The sequence below is a fragment of the Aulonocara stuartgranti genome (genome assembly GCF_965226115.1).
Source record: "Aulonocara stuartgranti genome assembly, chromosome: 3".
NCBI lineage: Eukaryota > Metazoa > Chordata > Actinopteri > Cichliformes > Cichlidae > Aulonocara > Aulonocara stuartgranti.
Window position 1 is genome coordinate 17047026 of NC_138941.1, and position 12826 is coordinate 17059851.

Below are 12826 nucleotides of genomic sequence, written 5' to 3' on the forward strand. Positions count from 1 at the left end.
GGGCCCTCTGACCACCACCAGTAGGCAAACACGGGGTTAGGGTTTGGCATGCAGCCAGGAGGCAGCCTGGGATCGAACCACCGACCTTCTGATTAGTGGCTGACCTGCTCTGCCACCTGACCCCATGTTTCTAGTTATTCACAGGACTGTAGTTTGAATTTAAAGAAATGTGAAAGTGCACTGAAATTAACATAAAGTTATTGCAATTTTAATTTAATTAAAATTTAATTTAATTTAAATAAAAAACAAAGTAATTGAGATCTCTCAGTCTGGAGATGCAACGTCAAGATGAACAGAATCCAGTTTCTGGGATCCTGAAGGAGAATGTCTGGCCATCTGTTCACGACCACAAGCTGAAGTGCACTTGATCCAAAGCACACCAACAAGTCCACCTCTAAGCAGCTTAAGTAAAACAAAATAAAGACTTTGGAATGGCTTAGCCAAAGTTCATACGTGAATCTGATTGAGGTGCTGTGACCTTGGAAAGGTGGTTCATACTCAAAAACCCTCCAGTGTGGCTGAATTACAACAATTTTGCAAAGATGAGTGGGCAGAAATTCTTCCACCACCTCGTAAAGGACTCATTGCCAGTTATCCCAAACGCTTTATTGCAGATGTTTCTACTCAGGGTGGCCCAACCAGTTATTAGGTTTAGGGGGCAATCACTTTTTCCACACAGGGCCATAATAATGGCCGCCTTAATAATAAATGCCTTGATTTAGGAACTACTTTTAATGTTTACTTGTGCTATTTTGCAAAAAATAAAATCTCTGCAAAAACATCAAAACTGCTGACCATCTGACCTCAATATGAAATTATTAATCTTTTGACAAAAAACATTTAGATTTGTAAAAATAAAGAAACCATAGAGGAACAAACAATGTTGTTTGCTACGTTCTAACATGGCAATCTAAATAACAGTAATGCAAACATATATATTTATCAATAAAAACAGATCGCCTTTTCACTGTTACAAAAGTCAAGTATATCAATGTTTGTTCAGCTTTCATAAATGTAAGTTTATAAGTACATAGTACATTTTTTGGTAAAGTCCAACTTCTTTTAATACATGCAACACATTTCAGAACATTTGGGACAGAGACAACAAAAGACTGGAAATACTTCGTAAAAATCTGGTGAAACACTTTAAAGCCAGTGGGATTAAATGGGAAACATAAAATTTAATACTAGACAAAGACCGATTGAATCATGAAGCAAAGAATTAATAACTAAATCACAAGTAGAAAATGTTATGCAGATATTATTGGATAGATTTTGGTGTAGAAAAAAATGACAAGAAATGAAAAATGAAAGTTATCTGGTCTTTTTCTTTAAAGAGTAGCCTACTGCAGAGCAGCAACACTGACAAACACCATCATCACCAATACTGCAGCTAATACAATGATCCAGGAGGAAACTTGAAAAAGCAGGAAAAATGTGACACTGATCAAAATGAATACATCAATTATTGATCAAAGAGAAAATGCATACTACCACAATGCATTGTTATTGCATCTCAGTTTCTCACCATCACTGATAATCTGACGTCTGCTGGACCTCAGGAATCGTCTCCATCACCTCTCTGTGAGGAGCAGAGAGCACTCGTGCTGCACATCCCACCTGTGTGCTGTGTTTACGTGAACCTGAGAGCACAGCTGTAGTGGTGACAGTGAATGTAGCGTTGGTGTTGGACACACTGACAGTGTTGTACTGTGAGAAGCTGAGGTGTTGTTGTGAGACACTGAGTGTTACAGTGGGAGCAGGTCGACCAGTGGCTGAACAGGAAACAACCCACTCTTCAGCAGAGTTTGACTCTCTGACATCAACAACAGGTTCATGCAGCTCTGTGAAGGATCAGGAGATATAAAATAAGGAGTATATTGTTAAAGATACATTGACTTCTAACACATGTAACGCATTAAGGTAAAATTTCTTACCATAAGGATGTGTTACACAATTTATAAACCCCAGTTTGTTAATTATTTGTTCATTATTCATAACTATATACTTAATTTTTTAAAAATTAAGTGTTTTTGGTCAAATGGAATTTCTTTTTGGGTAATTTTAGCCCCTTTTAGCCCTCTGCCAAAATGTTTTAACCTTTCTGTCTCTAACAGTAAAACATCGTTCCTTTATCTTCTGTGTCTGGTGTGTTGGTCAGGATTAGCTAGCTTGGCAAAAAGTTCACATTAAACAATTAAAGTGTGTTACTGTGAGGTGTGTGTTCGTACTATGAGTCACAGCTCGAGTTTTCTTGCGGGTGAAGGTTTTTCACCTCGCTGTCATTCTTGCATAAAAGTGTTTGACCCCTTCAGAAAAAAAAACGAAATTTGGGATTATTTTTTGTTTTGTTCATTGTGTGTATTTGTTTCTACTTTTTACTTTTTCTTTTACTGTGTACAGCACGTTGGTCAACCTGTGTTGTTTTTAGACATGGTTATTGATTGATTGATTGATTGATTGATTGATTGATTGATTGATTGATTGATTGATTGATTGATTGATTGATATGTCTTTGATTAAAATACAGCCTACTCCACATCCTCCAAGTTACAGAGAAGAGGAACCATCTGGGGTGAACTTGTGCACTTGGTATTGGCTGTCATGGTCCCTGTGCCTCTCCGGCTCGCTCATGTTGGCCACAGGTTTGTTTTGTTTTCTCTCCTGCTTCCCTGGGTGGAGCTCATTGTGGGCTCTCACCCTTGGCCCACGTATCTGCGGTGATTTCTACACCTGTTGCTGATCAGGCGGCGTCCCCCTTGCCTATTTAACGCTGCGGCACGGAGTATTCGGCACTGGAATGTTGAACCTCCCATGTTCGTGCTCTCAGCTCTCCTAAGACAAACTCTCTCAGTGTTGTGTGGCGTATTGATCTAATTGGACTCTTTGTGTTTAGATCTCCCCGGAACTGGTGGCGGACCCTGACCTGTGATCCCTGTGTGTGTCAACATAAGTGGAAATTGGAGCGAGAGTGGCTGTGGAAAAGCGAGTGTGCGTAAGAAGAGGAGTGGCGGAGTTTGGGCCGAGTGGAGAGCGAGTGTGGATTCCTTCCCCTGGAGCCCTGAAGCCCTGCCCCATTCACTGTATATACACATCACTGTGGTTTCCCTTCTGTGTTAATAAATTGTCAACCCTTTGCTTGCCAGAACGCTGCCTGCGTCTGAATCCATCTGTTAGCCCTGACATTGGATACCTGGAAATCAGTGAAGGGACCATTAATGCTTAAACTTGTACACAGGTTTGAGAGCAACCACCCAAAAGCTTCTGCTAATAAACACTAGTCTGTGTTTGTGATGCAAATGTTTCTGGCTGTGTTCACAAACATTTAGTAAGGTGAGTGAGGAATATTAATACTTATTATTAGATCATTAGCAGACTGTAGAACTTGACTGCACGCCAAGGTGGCAGTTCAGCCATTTGATTCATGTTGCAGCAGCTCATGAGTGAATGAACATCGTGCAATAAAAGTACTTCTAGAAGTACATTTTTGCAAAAACGTACATTGTGGAGGAATGTAGGGAAGACACGAGGGAGCCCAATATTTTACTCAAACGTTAATCGCTGCATCACACAACTGAACATTCAAAGCGCCAAAACCTAACCCTCTCACTTCCCGTTACACTGGGTACGAGTGGAGCTACCTGGTGGTATGTACTTACATTTATTTAAATTTACTTGAGTAGGGTAGAGTCATGCTAATGACCTAATAATTTTATTCAGGTGTGTTGCAGCAGAGATACATTTAAAAGCTTCAGGACGCTGGCTCTCAAGGCCTGGAGTTTGACACCCCTGCTTTACACAAAGATGGGTTAAATCACAGTGCAAAGAATGAATGAATAAATGAAATATAAAAAATAAATAATTATTAAATAGTCTTACACATCAATGTCATTGGTTGACTTTTGAAGTATTTGAATCCTTATTGGGTTCCCTGAGTGACAGAAGGATTAAAACACTTTAAAATCAGTACTGAAAATATGTGCAGACATTACTGGATAGATTTAGGGTTAGAATCAATAAATCACTATCATGTTAAACGCTCTTAGAGTTCAAACCTTCGTAGAAACATAAGTCCAGTATCATGGAATTAAACCTAAAGGTGCATTTGAGGGTGCAAAACGTTTCGTCGGCATTGTTGTGTTTGTTTGGGAGAAAACGTACAAACATACAGTGCAGCACTTCAGAGTTACACTGCTAGCGATCGAAGATTTATGTAAATTCGACAAGCTAAACGCATTCTGTACTGTACAGCAGGAGTCCCCAACCTTTTTGCACCACAGACCACTTTAATGTCAGACGATATTTTCAGGGAACGACCTTTAAGGTGTCGCGGATAAATACAACAAAAGAATAAAAAAAGAAACTGTGGTATTTTGTAAATATAATAATAAACGTGACTTGAGCTGTGCGCCAACAACAATGACAGTGACATCCTCCTCTCTGCTTTTTAATGCTCTCTGGTCGCTATGGTAACGCGTAAATAGTTCTTTCAAAATAAGACACACAACTACAACCATACATTTCACACCGGAGGATCAACTCTCGCGGAACGGTACCAAAAGACTCACGGACCGGTCCGTGGGCCTATTAGGGACCGCTCCTGTACAGGAGACACTGGATTAGATTGATTGACAATGGTCTACAGCAATCAGAACGCACAACGCGATGTACTGTAAAAAAAATAATAAATCAGCGAAACAGCAAGTGTCACTTTTGGCCACGAACAATTTAGGGGATTTTTCTGAACAAACCCAGAGTGTTAAAAAAACACTTAAAACCATTTTTATTTATCAGCAGCATCAATAGTAACAAAAACGCAATTTAGTTTTCGCTGTCAAAGTCGATTTAACTGAAGTTACGTGTTTCCGGTTACTGTGGAGCTCCACAGCGGCTGCAGCCAGAAGCTGTTTCTACAGGATCCTGATGGACACTCAAAGCTTTTAGAAAATGTTCTCATTAGTTGTTTGCAGCAGAATATCAACCGATGTGAACCAAAACAACAAAAGTGCTCTGCACATGTGTGTGAGACTACAGATTCTAGAATCAGAACTGCTGATTTCATTACTCTGAACTTTTAAAGGCAGGTTTTGTATCTGAGAGCAGGGACACTTGCTGTGTTCAGTGTGACTCGTCTCTGCAGAAGGTCAGGGCTCTGATAGTTGCAGTTAGCGGGTGACTTACTGGGCAGGTGGATCCTGAGTGTCTGTTGGAGTCAGGGTTCATTATGGTCCTGGTTGCTAGTGGAAATAAAGAAACAAAAGGAGGGTGTGATGTTCAGGAAGTACAGACTGTAGCTCAGCAGGTAGAATTACTGACTGGAAGGTTGGAGGTTTGATCCCTGGCTGCTCCAGTCTGCACGCCACGGTATCCTTGGGCAAGATGTGGAACCCCGACTTGCTCTCCGATGCATCCATCATAGTGTCATTGTTAGAAAAAGAAGTGCTTGTGTGAATGAAGCACGCTGTATAAAATGCTTTGACTGCTCATACAGAAAAGCAGCTCATAAGAACTGGTTCATTTTCCAGATAATTCCACTATTAAGACAACAGACATTTGGGAGGCTTTCTCTGAGAGTAACACTGAAAGTCTTGCTGCTCCTCCACAAAATGAACTTCAGATTAAAGACACAGCTCAGCTAAACACAACTCAAACTAATCTACACTATTTTTCTTTATTACGCAGCGTTTTTATAACTATTTCCAGAAGTTTCTAAAGATGAAAACAGAATTAAACTCCAGCCTGATGCGTTTCTGAGGTTCCTGACTCTGACCGTCCCTCAAACGCCTCTCTGGGCGTTTCCTTCCGTCGCTTTCGTGAATGTTGTGGCGCAGTTGATCGTCTCGAAGTTAAGGTAACGTTAGCAGTCTGTACTGTTTTCCTGGCTGACATCAGCTGTGTGCAGCTTAGTTTCAGCATAAATCTGCTTCGTTTTATGTGAGATCAGAGTCTGGGAACGAGACAGAAACAGTTGATGATCAGCAGCTGAACTCGATGTTACTGTGGATCCACTGACTGATGTCTGTAGGCAGCTTCTCTTGCCTCCGTCAGTCTGTGGCTGTATGGGCTCAAATTGTGGTCATAAATATTTTGTACTTGTAAATCAGGATTTGTAGGTGTAAAAATAATTTGTGTGTGGACTTAGCCAAGCAATACGTGTGAAACTCTGCACTCAAGTTTCAAGTTACAAGTACGTCCCTATTTTTCTGCCTTTCATCTGATTGGCCAATGTCATGTCAATCACAAATTTAACAATCCAATCAGAGAACAGGTGGGTTTGTTCAGGGTTCAGGGCCCTGTTTCAGGAAGCCGGTTTAGTGCAAACTCTGAGTAAGTATACCCTGAGTTAATGAAAACTCTGGGTTTTCGGTTTCACAAAGCGAGTTTAGATTAATCCTGAGTGAGTCACTATGACGACACACTCCGTGAAGCTCACCTGCCCCCTAGCAGGTTTACTTCAACTAACCCTGACTTTCTCCGCCTCTGTGTCGGAAACCTGACTGTAGGAAGTGTCAGACATGGCGTGCCCCTTCCTTGAAGAGCCAGTAGATCAGGGGTGCCCAATCCCGTTCCTCGAGAGCTACCGTCCTGCAGCTTTTAGATGCATCCCTACTCCAACACAGCTGAATCACATGGTTTGATCTCTTCAGCATGCCATCATGTTTGGCAAAGGCCTGATAACAAGCCATTCATTTGATTCAGGTGTGTGGGAACAAGGATGCATCTAAAAGCTGCAGGACGGTAGCTCTCGAGGACTGGGATTGGGCACCCCTGCAGTAGATGTTGAAGCCCAAATTCTCCGCAGAGCTCTCCGCCGGGAGAGAGTGATCAGAGCGCGTTTGGACATTTTATCATTTCCTGATGATTTTCTGTGTGAACGTTACCTTTTTTCAGCACAATCTATAAGTTATTTGAATAACACCCTCAGGCCTAATATTGCTCATGTGACACATCGCGGACATCCTCTCAGTTCTGTACATATTATTTGTATTGCACTTCGGTTTTTTGCAAACGGGAGCTTTCTGTATAATATTGGCTTTACCGCGACCTCGGCACCACACCGTGGTTATATTAACTGCACTCCAGATAAGAACCCGCTACACTCTTTTCTTATTCATTCACACTCTCTCCTTTAACATGAGTTTAAGCTAGTAATATCAATATGATGTCATAGCAGATATAACACTGTCACCCTCCGTCATTGCTTTAATTGGAATGTTTCCGTTTCGTTTCTTTTTTTTTGTTGTCGCTCACAGTTCATGTGGTTTCTTTCTTTCTCTTGTCTTTCACTGCTGTGGTCACCTACTTCCCCACTCACCTACAAACAACACCCTCTATTTCTCCATATTTTCACAACACGATCACGCAAACACATCAGCTCAATGGCAGCACATTCACAACAGCCTCACAGCACGCACAGACTTGCAGGACACATAAGCAAGCCACGCTTGTTCATATTAGTGAATATTCACACACATAGTCAGACTTATGGAGTCTCTCACCACACTTCTTTTTCTCTTTCTATTTACAAACAAGGGATGTTTCCATATTCTCTCCACCTGTCTAAACGAAACACCCAGCATACATCATTAGACATACACGCACAATTAAGGGCATGCTGAGGTTTGTCACATGGAATGTAAATGGAGCTGGCACCAGAGGAAAGAGGTTAAAAATATTTAACCAGCTTAAAAAACTACAGGCAGATGTTGTTTTATTACAAGAAACTCACAAACCTGTCACAGGTTTAAATGAACTTAAAACACCTGAGTTTCCTAACGTGTTTGCAGCCGGTTATAATTCTAGACAACGGGGAGTAGCAATTTTAATACATAAAAATGTTAATTTTACAGTACTCGATACAGTTATAGATCCAGAGGGTAGATTTCTAATTATTAAACTATCAATATTGAACAAAAAACTATGTATTGTTAGTATATATGGTCCAAATGTTGATGAACCCTCATTCTTCCACGGTTTTTTTAGTGCACTCTCTGAACACCTTGATTGCACACTCATTCTTGGCGGTGACCTCAACCTTGGACTAAATGAAGAAATGGATAGGCTCAACACAACAGGAAGTCAGCGTAATTGGCAGTCCACAAATATAATCAAACAGTATATGAACGACTTTGGTCTTTGCGATGCATGGCGCTCTCTTCACCCCACCACTAAGGAATATACTTTTTTCCTGCATGTTCATCACTCTTACTCTCGTCTGGATTATTTTTTGGTCAGCAGCTCACTGCTGTGTGACATTTCAGACACTGAGATTCATCCTATAGCTGTCAGCGATCATGCTCCTGTATCTTTAACACTAATGCACAAGAATAATACTACGCCAAGTAAAAACTGGAGATTTAATATATCACTACTTAAAGATGAAGACTTTATTAAATACTTTAAAAAGGAATGGACTTCATATTTAGACTTTAATGACACTCCCGGAATATCTGCTTCTGTTCTATGGGAAGCAGGGAAAGCTGTGATGAGAGGTAAAATAATTTCTTTCTCATCACACAAAAAGAAAGAAGAAAACAAAAATATTCAGGAATTAGAAAAAAACATCAAATCACTAGAAGAAGCCTACGCGTCCCACCAAGATCAGGAAACATTGAACAAAATATGCAAAACAAAACTAGAATTAAATGAAACTATTAATAAAAAAACACAATTCCTTATACAAAGACTTCGCTTGCAGAATTTTGAACACAGTAACAAATCAGGTCGATTTCTAGCTAACCAGCTAAAAATAAATAAAGAAAAAATAACTATATGTGCTGCTAAAGATTTATCGGGGAACACAATATATGATATGGAAGAATAAACAACATTTTTAGGGATTTCTATGAAACTTTATACTCACCACAAATAAACCCATCTAAAAATGAAATTGATCTGTTTCTTGACAACGTAACTCTTCCAAAATTACTAGACAGTCAAGCAATGGAACTGGATTCGCCACTGACGCCAAGTGAACTCCAGGAAGCCCTGATAAGTATGCCCAATAATAAGGCTCCAGGTCCAGACGGCTTCCCTGCAGAATTCTACAAAGAATTCTGGACAATTTTGGCACCAGTATTCCACAGCATGTTGCAGGAAATCGAGGAAAAGGGCAGACTACCACCAAATATGAATTCTGCCAACATTAGTCTCCTGCTAAAACCAGGCAAAGACCCTTTATTTCCCTCAAGCTATCGTCCAATTTCTCTTTTAAATGTAGACCTTAAAATAATCTGCAAAGCTCTCTCAAAGAGATTAGAGAAAATGACCCCCCTCTTAATTCATCCTGACCAAACTGGTTTCATAAAAGGTCGGCACTCCTCAACAAACACTCGTAGATTACTTAATTTAATAGACTACTCATACGATAAAAACATCGAAACCATAATATTATCTCTAGATGCAGAAAAAGCATTTGACAGAGTTAATTGGAAATTTTTATTCGCAACTTTACACAAATTTGGTTTTGGAAACTCTTTCATAAACTGGATAAGAATATTATACAATTCCCCAACGGCTCGTATCAGAACAAATGACCAGACATCCTCCAGCTTCTGTCTCCTGAGGGGCACCAGACAGGGATGCCCACTCTCCCCTTCACTTTTTGCAATTTTTATCGAACCTCTAGCAGCAGCATTTAGACAGGCTACAACAATTAAGGGCATAAAATGTAAGAACATAGAACATAAAATCAGTCTCTATGCGGATGATGTGTTGCTTTTTCTGCAAAACACACAAACCAACCTCTCTGAGGTAATTACTTTAATAAACTGGTTTTCAAGAGTTTCAGATTATTCAATTAACTGGCCAAAATCTACAGTTCTCCCCATTAACTGCTCCTTCCATAATTCTTCCTCTGCCCCACTGCAATCCGGAAATATTAAATATTTAGGTATTAATGTCTCTTCTAAGCTTTCAGACTTAACTAAACTAAACCACATCCCACTTCTAAAGAAAGTAGAAGGCGATCTGACTAGATGGAAATCTTTACCCATATCACTCATGGGAAGGGTCGCCACTATAAAAATGATGATCTTGCCAAAAATAAATTACTTATTTTTGATGATCCCTAACAAACCATCACAAGATTGGTTCAGATCTCTGGATTCATATATTTCCAAATTCCTTTGGAAAGATAAACCCCCGCGTATTAGCTTAAAAACGCTACAAAGAACCAAGGATAGAGGAGGATTAGATCTGCCTAATTTTCACCAATACTTCTTAGCCAACAGGCTTCAGTTCATCTCAGAATGGTTAAAACATACCTTCTTAGTTGAGCCCTGGCTAGATGTTGAACAGGCACTATGCAAGGATCTAGAGATTTCAGACCTACCATTTATTAGCTCAAACATCAAAAGACATGAATGCTTTAAAAGTATCAACATCAGCTTTTCTCTAACAGCATGGTGGGAGTTTCTAAAAATAACGGAGTCTTCATTAATCCCATGCAAACGTACACCTATCTGGAATAACCCTGACATATTACAAAACAATAATATGATTAATTTCCCAGAATGGAGTTGTAAAGGAATTAAATACTTAGAACATATATTAGAGGGAACAGAATTTATTCCATTTGACAGACTAGTTGAACAATATGGGATCAACAAGACAAGGTTTTTAGAATATCAACAAATTAAATCCATAGTAAAAAAGAAATTTAACCTCAGTCAAGTTGAATTACAAACACCACTAAGTGCGGCACATTTTCTTACTCTTAAATCCCCCAAATTATTATCTAAAATATACAGAACACTTTCTAAATTAGATGAATCAATATCCCTTCCTACTGCAAAGTGGGAAGCAGATTTATCAGTCAACCTAGACCAAAACTTCTGGTCTCAGATTTGCTTAAAAACTTTTAAATTAATTAAAAATCCCAGTCTGCAATTAATACAATACAAAATACTTCATAGAGTGCACTATACAGGTCATCGGATGTTCAAGATGGGCTTTACATCTTCCAACAACTGCTCACACTGTCAAGGCAATACACCAGACAATTACATCCACGCTCTTTGGTTCTGTCCACCAGTGCAAAAGTTTTGGCGCGAGATATGTGAAGACTTATCAAAGTGTCTGAAATGTAACATTCCAACTTCCCCCTTAGTGTGTCTACTGGGCAGCTTAGATAATGTCACTTCAGAAAAGAATATAGCCCATATGATCTTCACTGCCCTATGCATAGCCAAGAAAACAGTCCTCATGAACTGGAAAAATAAAAATGATCTTAATTCTAACCAATATAGAAATTATCTATTAGATTACATTAGTCTTGACACAGCCTCTGCCACCACATTAGATCAATTGCTCTGGGCCCCTTTTATCAGCTCCATCACCTAGTGGGGGTGGGGGGTCATAGTTTGGTCCCGCCTTCACTGTTGTGATTGGTGAGGGGGTAGGGACAGGCTTAGGGCGTCGGGGGGTTCCCCGGAGGCATCTTCCTTGGGGGGCTCAACCCGGGGTAGCGGTCACGTCCGGTTGGAGGCTCTGTTGGCTCTCAGGTGACTGTTTCCTCGCGGCTGCGTGCAGCGGGGCTAGGGGAGGGTCTGTGCTGACGGACGTGGGTTACTGACCTGGCAACCTGGCTGCCCCTGGGTGGGTCCGGGATGGGCGTGAGGTTCTGGGGGCGCTCCGTCTCTGGGCTGGGGCCCGGGCCGGGCCTCGGGGGCTTGGGTCCTGGTTGGTGTGTTGCCGGGGTTGTGGGCGGGTGGGTGCATGGGGGCCCGGCCCTGGAGCAGGGTGCCGCCGGTGCGTCGAGCCGCCTGGGGGGCTCTTCAACTGGTGGGGGGGATGGTCACATCTTGCAGGAGCTTTCTTCTCTTCAGGAACTCTCTGCAGGAGGGGGAGATACAGGAGAGGTGGAGGAAGATCTCAGCCTGGGCGTTTACCGTCTTATGTAGTCTGGAAGATGTGTGGATGGTGGGGTGGGTGCAGTTTTCTCTGTGGTGGGGTTGGGTGGACTGTCCAGGGCTCTGTGGAGCCGGAGGGCGCTACTGCACTGGGCCCCGGTCTGATGGGCCTGGGCCCGCGGGTCGCGAAGGGTGGGAGTGCCTACTGGGGTCAGCGGGGGAGCTGGCCCCAGGGAGGGGTTACCTGCCCCTCCCTTCCTTCCCTCCCCATCTCCAGCTGCCTCCCTCTTCCCGCTCCTCCACAACCACCCACACATGCAGGGCCTTGGAGTGGGGGTATGTCACCAGGGTGCAGAGGAGGCTACCCCCCCCCCCCTGTCCCCTTCTGGCTGCCTCTGCCTCAATTTTATCCCACAACTTAGACATTCACATTATTCACACTCTCATTACACATACATATAGGATCTTGGGGGAGGGCACAATCACGGAGTCCAAATTACCATCAGGGTGTATACCTCACCCCTGACATCGTTGCCCACCTCTCAATTTTAAATACACTTAGTCATTGAGGGCTAGCAGGAGGGACTATGCGCTTACCTGCTGCTCCTTGGCAGGTAGCTCCATGCCCTCCTGGGTTTTAATTGCACCTTAGAACACATATGCATCAACACTACAATGAGCGGGTGGAGGGAGGTTTGGAGTCTTCTCCCACCCCCATTCTCTGCGGCCTGCTGGAGCGGGAGGGCTAGTAGGAGGAGTTGGCCATCCGACTGCGGTCTGGGGTGTGGGGCCTCCCTGCTGCTGCGGAGTCGGGGTGGTCTGCCTCTCCCCACCGCAGGGAAAAGGGTAACACCACCTGGGTCTGGGTGCAATTCCCCCCTCCAGGGGCAAGGGTACCTAGACCCGGTTTGTAGAGTATGCTTGGGGAGTGTGATTGTGTGTACAGCGTCTCTTTATGTCTGTCTCCACGTTGG

At 42.2% G+C, this 12826-nt stretch overlaps 2 protein-coding genes and 1 long non-coding RNA gene across 4 annotated transcripts in view; 2 read left to right on the plus strand and 1 right to left on the minus strand.

The window, feature by feature from the left end:
* Nucleotides 1-12826, plus strand: part of LOC309702568 (uncharacterized protein) — a 1257380-nt gene that overhangs the window by 783950 nt on the left and 460604 nt on the right. The window lies entirely within an intron of this gene.
* Nucleotides 592-5252, minus strand: LOC309702668. Its single transcript, XR_014275697.1, has 2 exons — nucleotides 5182-5252; nucleotides 592-1844 (listed from the first exon to the last, which is right to left on the minus strand). It is a non-coding gene; the product is annotated as an uncharacterized lncRNA (long non-coding RNA).
* LOC309702584 (protein NLRC3-like) overlaps nucleotides 5322-12826 on the plus strand; it is a 97540-nt gene continuing 90035 nt past the window's right edge. For both annotated transcript variants that reach the window (XM_082527198.1, XM_082527199.1), the window contains exon 1: nucleotides 5322-6327. The gene's annotated coding sequence lies outside the window, so the exon portion shown is untranslated. The remainder of the gene's footprint in view (nucleotides 6328-12826) is intronic.